Source organism: Ptiloglossa arizonensis, chromosome 9 (genome assembly GCF_051014685.1).
Source record: "Ptiloglossa arizonensis isolate GNS036 chromosome 9, iyPtiAriz1_principal, whole genome shotgun sequence".
NCBI classification, from domain to species: domain Eukaryota; kingdom Metazoa; phylum Arthropoda; class Insecta; order Hymenoptera; family Colletidae; genus Ptiloglossa; species Ptiloglossa arizonensis.
Genome location: NC_135056.1, coordinates 2,959,388 through 2,973,367, shown reverse-complemented (window position 1 = coordinate 2,973,367; position 13,980 = coordinate 2,959,388). Strand labels below are relative to the sequence as shown.

The 13,980-nt window shown below is 34.2% G+C and overlaps 1 non-coding gene across 1 annotated transcript; it reads right to left on the bottom strand.

The window, feature by feature from the left end:
- Window positions 1-13,678: 13,678 nt before the first annotated feature.
- Window positions 13,679-13,751, bottom strand: Trnar-ucu (transfer RNA arginine (anticodon UCU)). Its single transcript has one exon. It is a non-coding gene; the product is annotated as a tRNA-Arg (tRNA).
- Window positions 13,752-13,980: the final 229 nt, after the last annotated feature.

The following is a 13,980-nucleotide window of genomic DNA, read 5'->3' as shown; positions in this document are numbered from 1 at the left end:
TGATACACAACTGTCGCCACGATTTTTCAGGCACTTGCAATAGTCTGATGACAAAATGTTTCAGACAAAAGTTAATCAGTTTCTGGTCGGCTCTAAATTTAAATATAAAAAGTGATAAAACAAATTTTTCTATTATAAAAAATGAACGTCATTTTCATTTTTTTAAATGGTGTTGTATATTTTTTGCTTTATATTATTACAATTCGTGTTAAGACAAATTTAACGATATGATATACTATGACTATTTAACGATATGATACTATTAATATTTTGAATTTTATTATAATATTTAGAGATACTATTCTTAAAATTTTTTGTTTAAAGAAAATACAAACAAAATTTTCCATTTTTTAAAATCAGACAGGTGGTATTCTCCTTTGATATTTTTATTCTTAAAATTTATTTTATTGTTATTCCAAAAAATTGAACTCCTTATTTTAGAAAATGAATTTTACCTTGGAAACTTAAAAAGAAATGTATTATAATCAGTTTGTAGGCCTTCTTGAACTAAAATATCAAGACAAAAATTTAAGTGATTAAGTTATATATTCATTTTGTATATTCCAATATTATGGAAATCTTTCCTTCTTAAACAAGGCATTGAATTAAAAGTCACAATATTATTAATACATTTTTGTCTGGCGTCGACGTCAGTGTTCCTTGACTCTAGTTAATAAGTGACAGAATTTCACATTAGCGCATCAATATTATATATTTATTGTAGTGTAGTAAATTCTAGAGTATATCGACATGTTGAGCGAGCGAGCGAGCGAGGGAGAGAGAGAGAGAGAGAGAGAGAGAGAGAGAGAGAGAGAGAGAGAGAGAGAGAGAGAGAGAGAGAGAGAGAGAGAGAGAGAGAGAGAGAGAGAGTGTAAAGCTTGGAGTCTATAAACATCTGAGGTTTCGTTTATGCTTATATTTAATGCATATTAATAATTATTATGCAATATTAATAATTTTTCTATAAGTAGAGTAATAAAGATGATTTTGAAATATGATTAATTTTCCTTAATGAAATTAAATATTTTGTATGATACAATCTGACTTAACTCTAGTCATTTTCCACAAAAAAGTATTAGACCATGTTTCTTAAGAGAACACACAAGAGAACAGTGTTCCAAAGGTATTGAAATTAAACATTGCTACTACCGCATATAAGAAATACAGGGCGAACAGAATAAAAAACAGAAAATTAATTTTTTTATTAAAGAAAAGTATACATCTTTTTGAGAAAGCAATGGATACATTTCGTCCGTATATTATTGCAAAACATGCAAGTTGTTATATTATTTACCGAGAATAATTTTCTTATATATAAATTTGTAGCTTACAGAAACTGATTAACTTTTATTTGAAACATTTTTTCATCAGACGACTATTGGAAGTGCCTGAAAAATCGTGACGGCAGTTATGTGCCACACACTTTATACAACTTCTTTTGAAATGAATGAAAATTCATTTTTATTTATTTCTAAATTAAATTTTTATTAAATTATTTTTCTTCCTTAAAAGAATTTTACTTACTTCTACTGGTAATTATATAACCAATGCTTTCTTAGCATATTGTAAAAACCAGCAAAAATTGTTGTCCTGTATTAGATATAACTATTGTATAATAATGATATGTTACATCTATGTATGTCAATGGGGCTCTGCTTGCCGCATGTTTCTCATTCTCTTTCTATCTCGTTACCTTCTCCAGTCAGTCCATATCTGTCTGTACTTACCGCAACGAATAGCGAACTAGAATTGAATGTGTGCGCGAGAATAGGTGTATCCCTTCTACTTTCCCCGCATTTCTGCCACGGGACTTCATGTTGGCGGTAAATACACGAGAGGTCGCGAGTCGTGATCGTGAATAACGAAAGAATGACAGAAGAGGGTTAACTGATGGTACAGTGGAGTTTTTCCGGCAATACTGATACGAAGTGGATCCTGTCTTCCTGATTGAAATCGCGTAGGCCCAAAAATGCTTGTGCATAAAAGAGGCCGTCGTTCTGAATAAAAGAGAGCAATGTATCTCTGGACGAGAGTTATTCTAACGAGTCGTTGTCAATAACGTTGCTAGTCTAAATTATATTTAGTCACTTTAACCTCATACATATACTCTTATTATTAATAAACTTCATTTTATTGATAATTTTCCTAGTGTACAGTAATTCTAATTATAAAACTTAATATACATAAATACAAATAGTGCCGAGTCTACTGTCTGCATTTCGCCCAGCTTCACGGTTCGTCTTATCCTCACCAATTCTAGGAACATATTTCGGAAAACATATTTGATTGACATTAAAAAAAAATGGTCTTTTACTTATCAATTTTGTAGCATACCATAATTATCGTATCGTATTCTCAAAAATCAACGCTGATTATTAGTAGTGAATTAGGGAATGTATTTCTAGGAACCCGCCAAAATCAAAAAATACGAAAAGCGAAATGTGCATTAGCATTTATCAAATGTTCATGTTGCTGAAAATCTATGTTTTTCATATTTTTACGTTGCCTTTCATTTGAGGTATTGTACAAAATAAATAAAAACCGGGCTAAAAATATAATATGAAAATAAAAGAATATATAAAAATAAAGAAAAATTGAATAAAAATAAAGAAAAACATTATTATCTCTTACGAGATTCGAGCGTATTATTCATCTTGGCCGTTACAGCCGTGCTGTTAAAAAGTTACATATAAGACGAAATTAAAGAAATGAAATGTTAAATATCTTTGTAAATAATGAGCAATGCCAAAAAAGTTCAGATATGTGTCTACTTATTTTTGCTTCAAAATTACCAGGAAAAATTTGTGAGCTGACAGCTGTCTTCTTTTTTTCTCTCCTAAACCTTCTCTAACCTCTTGGGATGACTTCAAGAGAAGTATGGGATATCCCGCACCCGGCTGTTCTTGGGTGCAGAGCCCACAGTCGCGACCTCACGCTCCCGTTCCTCTTTCTGCGACATTATACGTTTGCAGAGGGATAGATTACCAGAATTGGCGTCTAAGGACTTCAATCTCGCGTCCTGTCAGGACCCTCCTCGCTCGTTGGACCTGCAGCGACTGTACAATAAGCCGCACATAAGTCCACCAACAAATTCAACAGAAGTCCCAACAGGGTGGTCGCCACCTCACAGGACACGGTCCTATAGTGTTCTATAGGAGGCTGTCATGCTACGTCGGGAGGCGCCTAGTCTTATTCCTCTTTCATATAGTTGTTTTGCTTCAGCTGTCGACATACGAAGCTGCCCCGAATTCCAGGTTGAAGATCAGGTTTTCCAGACCTATTAGTTTATTATACCTTTTCAGAAGTTTCTCCTTCGTATCCTTACCAATGTATTTATCGTTTGCTAAGAGCAGAATATTGTACAATTTCTAATGTCCCCGATTCTGTAGAATTTCCTCCTAAAATTTCAATTATTTTCACGTCGATTTTTTCAATATTCGGATCTATATTTTCTTTTTCGAGTCCGTTTCGGAAACAGAATCGATTATTATTTTCTCTAGCGACTATGAAAGAGTAGATAAAATGTATAATGATAAAATGTACCGAAGGTAGTTACCTTTTACAAAAGGTAGTTTCCTATTTATTTCTCAAGCAAAGTAAATTTTCCGGCCTGTCTTCTTATTTGGGGCTCAAAGTTGTCTGATTTGGCTTGCACTAAACGCTTGCCAACATATGCCAATCCCTCTTTCTTGTTGGTGGGTGCTGGGCAGCTGGTGAATTCATTCCCAGTTGACGAATGGGGCAATATGGTTTAACGAGTTGGAAAGCATAAAGGAACAGAATAAAAATGAAGTCTGTCCAGGGCGCCAACTCAAAACACAAAAATCCTTAACAATGCAATGAACTAGAGCTGCGATACGCGGCCTTTCCGATTCTTCTCATCGATACTGACAACCTAACAAAGAGTAAACGAAGCTGAAATAGGGTTTACATCCGGGGTACAGTGCGTCCTTTTTTTTAACAAAGACGGAATTTTGAATTACAAAACTCAATGCTCCACTATTTGTGTAGGAACATCTTTTTTAAACCGGCTCTACTTTCAATCGGAAAGTTCTTTCTAGGCTTTTAACAAGGCTTTGACTTTGTTTTGCCACGTGTGCAAATTCAAATAGCGTTCTTTGCCTTTATTTAACGATTCAATTCGCACTTGTTATTATTTCAATTTTTTTTTTACCATTTTCTTTAGCGATCTCTACAAAGTCATCCGTGCTAACACTCTCCTTTATGCTTTCCTCCTCCGGTGATATCATTCCGTCTTTCTGCATTTTATCTATTTTCTTCTCAATTCTTGCCAATTTCTTGGTTAGTCTCTCAATTTTGTCTATATTTCGTCTTGTAGACATTATCACTGACCACTATAGAAGTTGGTTAATATTAATTTTCACAAACCCGATAATTTGTGCACTCTAGATGTTGCTCTAAAGCACAACGGGAAGAGAATGAGGTCATAGATAGTATCACGGGACGAATTCCTCTGTTTCGCTAACTAAAGAAGAATTCGAACCTCATCCAAGTGCGGAGCCGTCAGAGTTAAAGTAATGATTGGTTGGTGAAAGTCGCAACGATCATCAATCACAACTAATAATTTAACTTTATAAAATGTTCAGAGCCGCAACGTGGTAAAGGAAGATTTCACCAATTTCGATCGTAAGATGGCAAAATAACGGTATGCCAAGAGGTTGATTTCAAGATGCAGACTGCTTTATTCGAGCGTTTGGTAGGCTTACGTTATTTTATTAATTAACGAAGAATGTTCGGACGGTGTTTTGGAAGGTCCATGCTGAAAAGCTTCACACGGTCGAGTTTTGGGTAGCTAGGAGACGTTGATACCATTGCTAGATTCGCTTTGGCCCTTCAAAGCATAAGGTCCGTTGTTCGATGGAGTTGAGCGAGACTTCTGAAGGTAGTTACATCCTTCTGGGTGATGATGAATTGTTATAGGCTGAAATGTCGTCTGTTCTCTTCGATGTGAAGTTGTAGCCTAGTATTGAAACATGCACTCGGTCTGTGCGAGTTCTTGGAATTCACCAATTTATGACAAGATTAGCTTGCGTACAAAACTGTTGAACAATGCTTCTGATCGGCGCACAGTTTTTAATTTTCCAAACTAGTCATTACGGTCGACGATGACCAAACTTGGGATTTTTGGACAGCTGCCAAATATTTGCAAGGCAAATAAGGACCTTTTTCCAAACTTCCAATTTTTATAAACAACGCTTTCTAGAACTCCGTGTCGAAATCGAGAAGGAGAAATTTCTACTCCACATTTTCCCTTCTTTCGACACAAAATCAACCGAATCGTGCACAATCATGTCCACTTCTCCGACAAACGGATTTACCAATAGAAACACACATCAATCCCATATAAATAGCAAGTAAATAAAAAAAAACAACATTCCGTGATCATACATACATTTTCTAACATATACCGTGAACGTAATTCTTTCAGTCAACAATCATTCTGTTTACAACCAAGGAGTCCGCTTCGACAGTCAAGTGTGACCAAATACACATCTACGATCAAACCAATTTGATTATTTATATTTCCAACGATCCTGATAATGCTAATTTGTTCGTCGAGAAACGCTCTCGACGAGATAATCCAACTTCAAATAGATCGAATAAACCTACTTCGTATATTTCCTTACTTCGTGTAAACCTACCAAACCTAAAGAACACCAGTCTATTGTTTATAGTATACTAATAATGGTATCTTTTATTGCCTTGTGATCTATGTTAACTTTTTATATTCGCTAGTTGGGTATCAAGTGTAAGGTATTTGTTCTATTTTTACTTTTTGGATGTTTTCTCCAATCTTCATTATGTTATTATTATATATTAAAGTACAATCAGCTTTCCTCGTAATTATTATTGCCTTGCTAATTTTGAAATTGGAACTATCATTGTGATGGGATTTTTCCGCGTTTAATAGGATTATATGCAGGTCATATAACCATATATCTTATATAACCATATAACTATATATAAACATATATCTTATTGGTTACGGGGAATATTTGGGCAGTGTTTTGGGAGATCTATGCCCAAAAGCTTCATACGGTCGGGTTCTGGATAGTTCATATCGAGAGAACTTCTTAGGCTTTATATCAGGGAGCACCATAGCGAGAGGAACAAAAGAACGGGCGTGTTATATAGGGTGGCTCAACTTTGACAGACTGTTTTTAAAAATTTGCAATTTTTGTAGAGTTTGTTATTATTTTCTTCTTTTTACAGATTATAAAGAATTTCATGAATATTTGTAACGACTACATACCCAGTGCAAGAACGTGTTAATATTTATTTATATGCACTTTACATCAGTCAGTCCAAGTTGATTCACTCTGTAGGTTTTTGTTTTAATGCATCCTTAAGGTTGTGAGTGTTATAACACCTAAAGGACCGATGGAAAACTACATCTGTAATCTTGAAAAGGAGATCCGAAATAAAATTATATATCATAATTAATACTACGTAATTTACATAAATATGTGGTGTAACATATGCAGTTTTGCAAGCTTTTTACAGTCTGTGCTTAAATTTGAAAAACTATCGTGTTTGTTCTTTCGTCATTTCTATTTACCTATATTTAATTGACTTCAGCGTAAACTATTTAGAATATTTGTAATGTTTCGAGTTGCATTTAGTAACAAATACAAATATAAATTCAACCACCTTGATCCCATCCTCTGGAACCGAATTAAAGGGGTATTCTTGTTTAAAATGCGACTTTTTCGACTTTTTTCAGGATTGAAAAAAAAGTAAACTTTGTTATGTATGGGTTATGGCATACATGTTCACCAACATTTAAACTACACAAAATTATTCTTTTAAACCAAAAATAATAAAAATTACATCAACTGTATTTGGTTGAAAAAAATATTATAAAGAAAAGTATATGGCTGGTTGCAAGATTTCGATCGTACCTTCAATCTGAAATAAGAAAAGAAAATGACATCTTGTTTCGTATAAATAGGACTATTGTGTGACCATAAAAAATGAAATCTATAACGTGTCAAAAAAATACGAAAGAATAAACATTTTTTAAAAATCATAGTTCATGCGATAACAACACGTCTGCTGAAACTTGTGTGAAAATTTAAAGTTAATCGGTGAAGTACTATATAACTTGAAATATCGGGCATATCGGTTCAAGAAATGAGGTTTTAAGAAAAACGTATTTAAATTTTTACTTATCGGTCCGTTACAACTGACAATTGTGCTCTTCGTAAATATTATGAATTCAAACAAATCCTGTTGCAGACATATTTTCAACGACATATACTGTAAGAGAGAGCAATAAAAAAAATCGATTTTTTAAAATTCTAGACAGGAATACCCCCTTAAGTTATTAACATACATATGTACATATATATATGCAAATAATTACCACGCATATAATTATAATACGTCTTATATAATTTCAACGATTCCTTAGTTTTAGTATTATGATTTAACTAATAACTATTATCACAGCGTAGATAAGTATCCATTGCGTTGTTCCAGAAGCTGTAACTCGATAAATAAAATATTTACGATAAAAATATTTACGAATTCCTCGTATTTGTAAGATAAACGAAAATCTTACTGTTAACTTGTAAAGTAAGATTAAGATTATTCAAAAACGTAATATCAGAAACTTTCCAATCCTCCGAAGAAAATAGAGCACAGAGTACACACATATATGGTCGCCACTCTACCTCATTAGTAAATAAAATTCTTTTATCTATTCCGAATATATGTTCATATTTTTAACGTGTGACGGTAATAACCAGTAGTCGGATCGATTGTGAGATTTTTTTCCACATTAGAGGTTATTGCACTCTGGTTATAGGGTCATTGTCGATCGATCGATACGATACGTATATATCTAGGAAGGATGAAAAGTCGTTTTTGCAACATAACAATTTTAAACAAATTCTAATTTCGAACATGTCAAATCGGAGATACATACTTATAAATTAGACAATATAACAGTATTTGTTAATGTTTTCCCTACAAAATAAATTATTTCAAGTATGGAAGTTTCGTAATTGACGTTAGTGAGCTATCACACACCATAATGAACACAACTGCTACAGTTTAACAATAAGGTAGATCTTTTTAATATTATTTTACTAATATTTTTACAGTTTAACAATAAAGTAGATCTTTTTAATATTATTTTACTAATATTTTCACAGTTTAACAATAAGGTAGATCTTTTTAATATTATGAAGGATGTCGTACGTCGTTATGGGTTGCGACAAATAACCGCGTGCACAGTATCGTTTTATGATCACGGCGTTTTATTTGGTCGGGCTATACACAGATGAATGTAGATTTGCGAATACTGGACTGACACTGGCGTGAACTTCACTCGATAGAAACTCGTCACAAAAAAGCTTCCTCGAAGACTCGTTTCTTCTTCTTGTATCGAGCCTAGCTTCCCTCACCCTTGCCTATTCCTAGCGCTGATTTTCGCGCTTTTTCGGAAAGGCCAGTGTAGAGGCTTGCAGCTGCGGTTTATGGCAGGCCTATGTGCTTCGGGTTCTTTAGCAAATCGTAGAAATGGCTACGGACCGGGCCTGTCGACGACCATAGAAATTCTCGACGTGCATCCCGGGGCACTGGACAACTGTTGGCTATTGCCCGTCATAAACGCTGCTCCGCGAGGGACACGGGTGCTCCTGGCACGGCCCGGCACGTGGGGTCTTTGTGAGGCCCCGCGGTGGGGTCTCCACGTATTGGGAAATTCCAGCCCGGGTCTGTGTGATTTGGAGACCCTGTTCCGCGTCACAACGCCTCCCACCTTCGAACTCTTGTAACGGGCGTCATCAGCCCCTGTGAGGCCTTGGGCCCGTCGCGATTGGTCAGTGGCGCGTTGCCTCCCACCCTTGACTCGGGAGTAGTAGGGTGTACCGAGGTGACGTCTGCGCTGAGTGACGGCCCTTGAGTTAGTTCCTTCGATCGTTACATCTACGAATCATCAAGGTTTCGTAGTTCTTCATTAACATTGAGAACTCCTCGAATCGGACAGGGTCCTTCGAGTTACATCTTTACTGTCAACTCCATTTGTGTATCGTGTCCTTCCATTGGGGAAGGTGGTCCTTCGAGAAGGGTTATTAGACGCTACATCATTCGTGCAAACACATCCAATGCTCGACCGATCTATGAGATCGATCACGAGCCGTTAACAGCCAGGTCGAGTGGGGAGCGAGGAAGTTTGGTGACGTAGCAGGGCTTCCTTCAGGCTTGCTGCGCGTGACTAACCGTTTGCAGCCCTCTGGGCCTCACATGACTTCCAGAGCCCTTGGTTTGTGACGCCTGCAATTAACTATCGAAGCAGCGACAGGAAAGCTACGTAAAACATGCCTGGTGAAAGTTCCGAAAAATATATTTCCTCACAAATAGGTTTCGTTGACGCGCGAGCCATAAACCATGCTAGTGTCACGTAATAATTAAGGATTTGATAGAAAAAATGTTGATCTCCAACGGGAGATCGAACTCTTTATTATTTTCTTTTGTATTACACTTTAATTGCGGTACCTTTGGTCACAGATTCGTGCGGATCTAATCACGGGTCAAGACTGATCTGTCTCCTATGTGTCGGGTTTTTATATCTGTTCTTGTCCCGAGTGTCCTGCGTTACGTAAGGAGTGCGTCATTATGGGAACGGAAAGAGTCTCATGAGTTGTTATGGGAACGTATGCAAAAGGAATTTCGGTTATCAGCGGTCTGTCGTATGGAGTGTCATGCGTTGTTATGGGAGCGGAAAGAGTCTCATGCGTTGTTATGGGAACGTGTGCGAAAAGGAATGTTATCGGTTTTTGATATGGTTACACTAGCTACTTGCACGCCAGACGTTTCGTCAAAGCGTACGGCTAGCCGCTACAATTATTTTACTAATCTCTCTTGAAAATGAATCTGTAAGATAGTTCATTAGTAATCTTTGAAAAAGATGAATGGCTGCTATATCGTGGTCTAAACTTTCAGAAACTATACCAAAATTAAGGAATGCCTAATTTTTGCGTTCCTTGCTACATATATACGAAAAAGAAGTCAGTACTCGTGACATGAAAGAAATTTGGAAGAAAAAATAACGACTTGAAAATGGATATCGTGCAATATTTCAATTTTATCGAAATCCTTTGCATCGAGCGCAGAAAGTGATCGATGTGACGTGAAATCGTTCTATAGAATTTCTGCAAAAATGTATTTTCCTCTGTGACTCGAACAAAGTTTACCAGAACAGCGATTAATATTAAATTCTGCTCGTTCTTGTATATCGTTCGATATGTCACCGTTGTGGTAAAAGTTTGAATAATAACCATAGTTTATAAAATAAGTCGTTAGCGTACATTTATATTTTCCCGTTTAGCGCAATTATTATAAAAATATATGAATTCGTTTTAGTAATTCGTGTCTGCATTTGCATTTCATATTTCTTCATTTTTTTTACAGTATGTATACAAATTTTGTTTAATTATTTTTACTCGTTTTATAAGTTTTTTCTAGTATCTGTTTTTTAAATTCACGAAATCTAAACTACTCTTACCAATTTGGTAAATAAAATCCATTTAACATTAAACATACCGACGCTGTGTGTATACCTATTTCTACCATAGTGGACCAAAGACCAGTCTTCGAAAAGTCGTATACATATTTTACGATGTATGTATAGTAAAAATTTGTACAAACCTTATTCATGTTCAACGCATGTTTTACAAATTATTGGGTTCTGGAAGACACATTTACCACACACATATTTTTTACACTTGAAACAGATTTTTGCAGTCTTATTTTCTTTGCAATATCTTATTTGGCACTTTTTTCTCACATACGAAACTGAAACAAATTTATTGACTAAATATCTTCTTGTTCTTTCTGTTGCATATCTTGAAAATGTACAGCAACTTTTTTAGCTGATTGAAATAAAAATTACTGCCTAGACATTTTTTTTCCAGGTTGCTTCTTTATATAAAATCCACGAATTGATTTCAGTTAGGTCAAAAATGTTGAAGAAAATCTACTCAAGCCATCTTCGAGATTTCAATTTTACGGAGTATTTTCTCGACATCTGATTCGCACGTCTACATTGAATTTAGTATCATTACAATATCTGATCCTGTCAGGTATACGCTTATCATTTTTTTTCAATTTTTATATATTTATGCTTTCAGCTTAGTAGAAGTATTTCTTTACTTGGCTTACTTTTGTAAACTGTAAGTGTACAATAATTTGATTTATATTTGTAAAATAATTCAATTTATATTTGTACAATAATTCGATTTATATTTGTACAATAATTCGATTTATATTTGTACAATAATTCGATTTATATTTGTACAATAATTCGATTTATATTTGTACAATAATTCGATTTATATTTGTACAATAATTCGATTTATATTTGTACAATAATTCGATTTATATTTGTACAATAATTCGATTTATATTTGTACAATAATTCGATTTATATTTGTACAATAATTCGATTTATATTTGTACAATAATTCGATTTATATTTGTACAATAATTCGATTTATATTTGTACAATAATTCGATTTATATTTGTACAATAATTCGATTTATATTTGTACAATAATTCGATTTATATTTGTACAATAATTCGATTTATATTTGTACAATAATTCGATTTATATTTGTACAATAATTCGATTTATATTTGTACAATAATTCGATTTATATTTGTACAATAATTCGATATTATATTTTATCGAGAGACGTGACACACCATTTTTCGTCTGCTTTGCATATTTTGGTAACTCTCTTTTATTACCACGGATGGTTCCAACGATAGTGGTTTCTTTCATTTAGTAATTTTGCAGTTAACGTTGTACTCGTAAAAAAATTATCAGTGGTGATGGTCCTTCCACAGCCTGTAAACGGTTCCATTAGTTTGAGAACAACGAACCCTCCAAGCGGAATTGAAGATTCTCTGTTTTCATCTTTTCCTAAATATGGAAATCTATTTATAACATATTTAATGCTAACGTCAAATGCTAGTCAGATTTTCATTCCAAACTTATCCGGTTTATTTGGCATATATTAAATAAATCTACATCTCGTTTTGGTTGGGAAACGTTACTCATCCATAGTTACATTTGCACCAGGCTTGTAACAATGTTGGCTATTCTCGATGAATTTGAGCTATACTTTGGAGATTAGAGCAAATTTATCAGTTTGTAAACTGCCTTTGTTGGTCTCTTTCATTAAACGCAAAGTTTAATTAGATAATCGCAAAATTTCAGTAAAGCTATTCCTGCTCATAGTTTTTGAACACAATTGAGGACTCCATTTTTTATTCCACAGATATGAAGTATTCGAATTTTTTGTTTGACACGTCCCACGTGCATATAAAAGAGCAATAAATGCACGAAATTTTGCAATAGTCATATTCCAGTTAGTTCCCAATACTCGAAATGTCTCTGCTTCTGTGCATGTTCTTATGTGCTCCATTATATGGTTGTCAATGAGCAAAGAAAAGGCAATTTTTATTTTCTCTTTCATAATATTTCATTTGGCATGTTCTGTCGAGCGTGCAAGCTCTTTAAAAATATTATGAATTGGTGTTCATCCATGTGTAGATCCTTCTTGCATTTCTTTCCAAATTGTCCCATCAGCTGCAGTTTCGATGCATCGGTCCTCTACGTCACATTCACTTTCGAAACTGACAATCTCGTTCTCTTCTGTCCTCTGTGTCTATTCAAAATATTTTTCTTCTCATCTGTACCAGAGGATTCGCATTCGTCCATACTATCTAATGAGTCATCATGTTGTTTTATGCTATCCACTTCACTTTCAGATAGTTCCTCTTCCCTGGATACCAAACACTCTTCAGCTATGTTATTTCTTTTTTCTAATAATTTGTCTTTTCTTGTTTTTCTCAACATTCTTGGAATAAGAATTATCAACACAATAATGCAATAAGAATTCTTGACTCGCAAAATAGCACTATAACTTGTATGGGATTGAAATCAGGAATGAATATTGGATCTACAATTGGTAATGAATAGTATTATATTACACGCGACGCTTCTCTCTCATTTCTTATCCAGAAACACACTGCCCCATTCGGAACGACGGTTTCTTTTATAGTGATAGTGCACTGCATTACTTTACGATTACCGATATCAGTCGAAATATTTTCCAATAAACAAGTATGATAATATACACCAATAAATCATTCTAAGGATGAAATGACTCGTCGCGGTAAATAGGTCAAGTTGCATTTATTTCTTGGTAAAAAAAAAAACAAGAGAGAAATTAATATTGAAAAATACATTGGATATAAATTATAATAAAAGTCGCAAAGTCAAATGTCTTGCAGTTAAGAAATTCTACTATAAAGTTTAAAAAGGGTCATTTGACCTGTCGCGGTAAGTTTAGTATTAAGCGCAGTTAACTACACATCGTATCATAAATTTTCTAACAGTATAAAATCTCAAACAAAATATTGTAGAATAATAGCAATAATATCTTATTTTTAAACATCGAATTTATGAAAATATACGATGTAATATTGACACAACAGGCGAAAACGATCAAACGAGCAAAGTAAATTTAAAATTAAAGTGTTTAATTTGAAGAAGGTAAAATGTATTATTTTCATGTAGAAATAAAAGAAAATAAAACCGCATGTAAAACAAACTGTAAAATCTGTTTTTTCGGGTCTAACCATCCCTGGTGGGGATCGAACCCACGACCTTTGGATTAGAAGTCCAACGCGCTGTCCTCTGCGCCACAGGGACTCGATAGTATGTGACTGCTTACATTTCAATATATATATAGTAAGACATCATTTCGATAGATGTCGCCAATGTATATGATAGTTGCAAACCAGTAACGTATGCACCTATAAAAAATGGTGAAACGATTGTAACTAAAATCGCAAATATTTACTCGAGTCAAAATATTAAACAAAATTGTTCTTAAATATTTGTTTAACAATAAATATATGATCTATGAATCATAATTATA